At 37.3% G+C, this 7,500-nt stretch overlaps 1 protein-coding gene across 1 annotated transcript in view; it reads left to right on the top strand.

Moving 5' to 3' along the window:
* The window catches only part of LOC144967588 (protein retinal degeneration B-like), an 87,854-nt gene that overhangs the window by 31,923 nt on the left and 48,431 nt on the right, over window positions 1-7,500 (top strand). Inside the window, exon 2 of the mRNA XM_078905048.1 lies at window positions 2,074-3,556. The gene's annotated coding sequence lies outside the window, so the exon portion shown is untranslated. The remainder of the gene's footprint in view (window positions 1-2,073; window positions 3,557-7,500) is intronic.

Here is a 7,500-nt window from a genome sequence, read left to right as displayed (position 1 = left end):
TAATTCATAATGAAAGATAATTCTGTCATGAATTAAAAAATTTTGCCAGAAAATTCGTCCTTCAAAATATCGATCGATCAAAATGACCCTCATCTTCGCAAAAACGCTTACATTTTTGATATTTCACAAAGTCTTCCTTGAATTCCCAGGTTTGAGAATGTTTGCGAAGATGAGAGTCATTTTAATCGATTTATATGAAGGACGAGTTTTCTGACGAAATTATTAAATACGTATTTTTTACAGAGTAAGCCAGAATCGTGAGATGAGAGAATTGTGTTGATAAGGTGTATAGTGCCTTATCCTGTTTGCTTGACAAAGGGGAAACCCGAGATGTTCAAATCATGTATATTTTTTAATTAAATTGAAGCCTATCTTCTTCTACTATTAGTACTTCCCTATTTTTTCATTGATACGCTCTACCTCTCCTTGCTTCAAGAAACAACGTTATAACAATGTTATAAGTGTAAGATAAACGCAGAATAAAGAGATAATGACGATGTTAAAAGTAATAAACAAAAGAAAAATGGATATGATAGCTTCAAAAAAGAAGAAAATACCAACCACGGACGTTTTGAGATCAAAATCCTTCTTCAGCTGACAAAAATTACAATATAAAAAAAACTTAAAAACCATATAGACGATAGAGGACTGCCTTCTGTCTGGTATTAATGTTTTAGTGTATTTGTTGTTAGCCGAAGAAGGGTTTTGAGCCTGAAACGTTCCGTGTTTTTAGTATTTTTGTTATTTTTCTGAAGCTGTTATATCCATTTTTGTTTATTATTTTTAACAGTCCACAGCTGTTGCTTTGAGCAGCTTAGTATTATCATGACGATGTTAGCGGCTAATTGTCATCAATTCTCACAGGTGGAGATTAAATGGTCTTGTGATTATATACACATATTGCATGCATGTAATTAATGTATGTTATACCAAGTAGGTTTATATATGTTTACACGCACGCATATATATATATATATATTATATATTATATATATAATATATATATATATATATATATATATATTATATTATATATATATTATATATATACCCAACAACATAAACTTGATTTATTAACGAATGATTTTGCATGTTGAATTAAGTGTGAAATTGGCCAAGCCAAGCGTCATAAGTACAGCTATAAACTCAGTGATTTTTCATTGCGTTTATACTTTAAATAAGTCATGGCGTTGTGACGCCTATGACTTATTGACAGCTGCAACAAACACCATATTTTATCCCTTCATTATTACCAACTACGCGTACTACTACTACTACTACTACTACTACTACTACTACTACTACTACTACTACTACTACTACTACTACTACTACTACTACTACTACTACTACTACTATTAATACTACTACTACTACTACTAACTACTACTACTACTACTACTACTACTACTACTACTACTACTACTATTACTACTACTTCTACTACTACTACTACTACTACTACTACTACTACTACTACTACTACTACTACTACTACTACTACTGCTATTACTTCTACTATTATTACTAATACTACTACTACTACTTTTACTAATACTTTTTACCTTCATCATCATATTAGTAACGTTTCCATGCCAGTGTTTTCTCTAACGTAGCAAACACTGTTCAAATTTATCACCTCACCCTAATTCTACCTCACATAAACTTGGATAAATTCATCAGAATGTCTCCGATTGCTTTTAGCATTGCTCTCTCTCTCTCTCTCTCTCTCTCTCTCTCTCTTCTCTCTCTCTCTCTCTTCTCTCTCCTCTCTCCTCTCTCCTCTTCTTTCTTTCTTCTCTCTCTCTCTCCTCTCTCCCTCTCTCTCTTTCATTCTCTCTCTCTCTCTTTCTTTCTCTCTCTCTCTCCTCTCTCTCTCTCTCTCCTCTCTCTCTCTCTCTTTCTTTCTCTCTCTCTCTCCTCTCTCTCCTCTCTCTCTCTCTCTCTCTCTCTCTCTATCTATCTATCTATCTATCTCTTTCTTACTTTCTCTTTTCCACCCCCCCCCCCCCCCACACACACACACACACACTTTTTACTCACATTTTCTTGTTTATTTTCTAATCCTACCAGATATAACACTGTACAGGCTCTATACGGACCTCATTGCCCAAGCTGTTACCTCTCACTTCGATATCCAAATGGTGGCCTTTTGCCTTACGCCTTCAAACATAACATTGTGATGGATTTGAAATTAATTAATACAAAACCAACTCACCGATAACTGGACATCTGAACCGATCAATGACGACGACTTGGGTAGTATTATAACAATATGATATATCTCTACCTCAAACTCTGTATTGTGAAATGTGATATCTCTGTGAAGAAGTCAACTTTGGTGTATGTACCATATTTGACATTCAAGCATTGTACTAGTGTGTATTCATAGAATACAAGATAATTTCTGACTTGTTCATATCTCAACTTTTATTCATTACTTGGTCATCTCTTATTATTGTTATTATTATCTCCACCCTGTTGTTTTCATGGATTCTAGACATAAGCTTGATTTTAAGTTTTGCACACGAAACCCTCCACCAGTTTTTACTGATTGATCTCAAATTGTTGGAGTTTTTTCCCAACAAAATCGTGAATTATTATAATATCACTATGACGTCACAGTGACTACATACCTCATCGCCATTGCATGAATGTGAATGCACCAAACATGCCAACTCTCCTCCTTTGATGTTAGAAAGAAACGAAATTCCATCCTAAAGTTTTAAAAAATATCACATTTTATTAGACATCTGTATCCATTTTGTGGGTTCGAATTGACAAGAAAGTAATCGTTTTCATGGACTATTTTTAATGATCTGAAGCTATGAATTAAGAGTAATAATTCGACGTCATTTCATCACTGTCGGAGAGTTCATTCACCTCTTAATACGGATTCTTTGCCAAGACACAAAGAAATTTGATACTTTCGGAAATACGACTATTTCAAAGTTATCTCTAACCTTAAATTGCCTTGTGACAGTGATTCTTGGATTACTTTGGACATCCTCTACCAGAAAGATTGTGAGTTTCTCTTTTCTTTTCGATACTAAGTGTCGAGATTCAAGAAGATATTTTTCTTTCTTTTTTTTTTTTCAAATTTGGATTCGTCGAATTTAGTCGAGCCATCCAACTGAGAAGTTCATTTATTCTACCCATCCCGTGTTTTGACTTTAACAAAACCTACCTATGCTTATCTAAAACGTTAAAATTCGTGAACGAGAGTCAGCACAATTTACTCTTTTTTATTTGCAGTCCGCTTAAAAATTCATCTAAACAAGTGTTTGGACATTAAATTTTACATTTCAACAAGTTTCATAAACACAAAGATGCATATTATGTAGTTCTGCAGTTGGAGACAATATCCGTAGTTTTACGAGAAAAGAGTTTTCATCTTGAGGATACCAAAGACACCAGATTGACTTACCTGAACTTCTTTACTGTCTGGCGCCATTTTCCTGTACACCATGTGACTCACGAGTTGGATCAGAAGCTTTCACCACAGTCCGGATGATGCGTTATCAAACAACCCGAGTGTTTAGATACTAGACATAAGGTAAGCATGACTCGAATTTGATGAAGTTACTACGGGATCCGGGTGTAGCCTTCGTAAGCTCATAGCCTGACACTGACCAAAAAAAAAAAATGAACTTAACAATAACGTCACTACACACGGCGAAAGCGAATCATGAGTTGTATTCAATAGTTCAACCACTGAGATCTTTTGATTCCTTGAGCACTAGGTACTAACGACATCACACTAAAAATGACGTCACAATATAAGATGCTGTCAGATTAGAAGGTATCAAAGGCTACGGTCCGGGACAGTTAGGGATGAGGTGTTGGTGTTGTATTTTATGGGCTTGGGGTCCCGATAGCTCAGCATTCGCTTCATACGCAAAGGGTTGGGGATCGATTCCGGGTGAAATCGATTTTTTTTGTACAGACACTTATCTATTTTAATAATTATTCCAATTCTATGGTATGGTGGAATCAAACATAGATCGAGACGAATCTTTTGGGCGATCAAAATCGGTCGGGTAATAACGTCTGTGCATGGGCACAAATGAATCTGGCCACATTGCGGCCAGATGGCGATCCTCGAGTCAACGGGAGATAATTACCAAAATTAGCTTTAATTTAGAAAAGTTACTCGAGTATCAATCTGAAAAATAAAAAAGATATTTTATAATTTTTAGATTTGCCAATAATGCTACGCTCGTTGACCAAAAAAAAAAACAAAACAAAAAAAAAAATCATTAGTTGTACGGACAAATTTTGACATCCAATTTTTTTTTTTTTAATGAATAGCTGTTAATTTTAGGCGCTGTGGAGTATTATTGGGTTCTTTATGAGACCATCATGGGGGATATATTACAGGATGATGGAAAGAAAGAAATTGCCCCACACAAGCAAAATACATTTTAAAAATGGTCATGTTTAGATTGCTACTCAACGATTTGTCACCAACCAATTAGCAAAGCAACAATATTAAATTGGCTGACCAGGATTCTGTACCATCTTGCCTAGACTTAGGATCGAACCTCCGAACTCCCGATTAAGGCTCAATCTGCTGCCAAAATAAAATAGATTAAAAATTATTTATTTGAGGAGGGGGGGGGGGTCGCTATTAATATTTCAAGTTTCTCTTTTTCCTTCATGAGAGTCATTTCAAGAACTCTCCAGCCGAGGGAGGTGAAATTCTCTTGTCAGATCCTTTCCTATACTATATTATATTGTCAGTCCATTGTCATTTATCCATGAGATCGGGCTGTTCTCTTCCTGTTGTTGATGGTTCCACGTTGCTCCATCTTGTCTTCCCATTTTCTTGTGCCAGAGGATTGAAGATAAGTCTGATGCCTAGATGGCATCTAATGATAACACACACACACACACACACTTACACATGCATACACAGACTCTCTCTCTCTCTCATACACAAACACCCTCCCCCCCCTCCCCTCTCTCTCTCTCTCTCTCTCTCTCTCTCTCTCTCTCTCTCTCTCTGTGTGTGTGTGTGTGTGTGTGTCTGTGTGTGTCTGTGTGTGTCTCACACTCTCACTTTGATAAGAATAGGGACACACATCCCTCCACGCACACACACACTCACACATGTACGCTAATGCACACGTAATCAAACGTACACCATACCAATTCAAGGACGCAGAGATCAACCACACAAGGCGTCATTCCAACCCAGTCCATTACATCTATTGTTTCCAGGAAGTCAATTTGCCCGTCGTCGCCTCATACAATTTGAATGAGTTTTCTCCATCTTACTTAATGGCAATCTACTTGCTCACATAAAGGGTTCAAATAGCTCAGTTGGTAGAGCACGAGCAAAGGGACCGAGAAATCATTCCCGGGCGAAGTCGAGCTTTTTTCTGACCCCCGCCCGCCTGTCTACACAGCATTGATTGGGTAGCTGGGTCTGTTAGATCTGGCGGAGATTACTTTGCGGTAGACTAGCGTACTTCCCAAAGGATAGCAAGCAATTGCTATTGTCCGATTCAGGTTATGGAAAGCGGGATAAACCCCGGCTGAATGTCTCTGAAGGACTACTTTTTGTCTGCATTCTCACATTTGGGGATCCCGATAGTTCAGTTGGTAGAACACTTGGTTCACACGCATAGAATACCTACCGAGATGATTCCGGGTGAAGTCGAGCTTTTCGTTTTTTCTGACCCCCCCCCCCCCCCTCTCCCCCTGTTCGCTCAATGGTGATTGGATAGCTGAGTCTGTTATATATGGCGGAAAGTACTTTAGGATAGACTGGCGTACTTTCCAAAGGATAACAAGCAAATTGCTTTTATCCGTTTCAGTCTATAGAAACCGAGATAAACTCCGGCTCCATGAGTACGTGTCTGGCACTGTTCCATGCTACATAACTTTTTATATACAATGTCAAGGAGCTATAGAGCAGTAAAGTTAGGTGCCCAAAACGTAAACAAAGGTCGAGAAGCACGTGGCAAACCACATGTTCCTGTCTTGACAGCTCACGTTCCAATGTAAATAATAGAAAAAAAATAACCTTTAAAATGTGGCTGTTAGGTGGCAAAAGAAACACATATTCATAAATACTCGATCATGCATCAAATAATGTCTAGATATGGATATTTTATGGAACAAAAGGTAAAATTTTCTAAAATTTATCAAAAGTTACAGTCTATCTATTTTTAGACCAGAGCAAATTATTGCGCTGGTGTGAACAAAACGAGAATTATTCGGAGCCTGATTTTCATAATAATTTAGCCTTATATTATTATTTCTGCAACTGTTAGATTTTATGTAAACATATTTTCAATACTGAAAGTGTATTGCCTACAACTCAAACTACAAAATTGGGAGACCTATATTGTGCGTAAATTGTTCCGGTCCCTAACGGAAATCACTAGCAACTTGTTATTGTTTACGTTAGGGGCACCTAACTTTACTGCTCTATACATACAAGACGTCATTGGACTCATGTTCATTGCGTCATTGTTTCAAGGGAGGTAATTTGTCCACTGCTGCCTTATAAAATTTGAATGAGTTTTTCCCATCTTCTTTAATGGCTGCCCATAACAAGGCAGTCAAGGCAGGTCATTATATCCACCACAGCACTCCCGGAGTCTGGAAGCAAAAACAAGAACAAACACGTTATTTAACATTTTGGCCATAAAACTCGTCCTTTAAATATTGATCGAATAAAATGACCGTCATCTTGGAAAAAAAAAATCTCAAACCTTGACTTTGGCGAAGTCCCAGATTTGAAAGCTTTTACCAGGATGAGGGTTTTTTTTTTACTCGATCAATATTTAAAGGGCGAGTTTTCTGGCCCAAATTTTTAATACGTGTTTTTTTTTTCAGAGTGTAGCAGAGCATGGGACAAAGTCTTCTCCTACCCAATGTATTAGTGGCATCGCTGTCGAGCTTTTTACTTGTACTGCAGTGTTCCATAGGCGAGGGAACGTTTCGTGTTGGAATCGTTCAGCTAAGCTAGTTTTTGTTTTTTTCTCTCTCGCAATTTGTGGTGCAGAAGTATCACACTAGGCACGTGACCTCGAAGTTTAGGGTTTGTGGTCTAATAGTGACATAGCACTCATATTTTTTAAATTTAGTTTTGTCCCCGTGTTGTATCATTGGGTTAGGTAAGTTGCTCATTCTTCTTAATTATAGAAAGGCAACATTTTAAAAAATACAATGATCAATCACTGCTGGGTGAACAAAGGAGTCAGAAATAAATCTCGACTTCATCCGGATCGATTCCGTTCATATTGCATGTGAAGCGAGTACTCTATCAATTGAGCTATCGAGACCCCCGACATGATAACGGTATTGTATCTCCTGGTTAAGTAATTTGATCCTCTATTGAATGAACCGACTCAACTGGAAATGATCCGTCAGTCAGAGAGTTCCGGTTTGGATATGGACGAAATGTCAACATTCAACAAAAAGCAAATAATATTTCCACGGCCCGATAGTTTTGATGTCGTCAGCTTGTTGAAATGCAATTTTGTT

Source organism: Berghia stephanieae, chromosome 3 (assembly GCF_034508935.2).
Source record: "Berghia stephanieae isolate SIO BIC M18660-M18661 chromosome 3, UCSD_Bste_1.3, whole genome shotgun sequence".
NCBI lineage: Eukaryota > Metazoa > Mollusca > Gastropoda > Nudibranchia > Aeolidiidae > Berghia > Berghia stephanieae.
Note: the sequence above shows the minus strand (reverse complement) of the source record. Positions and strands in the feature narration are given on the sequence as shown.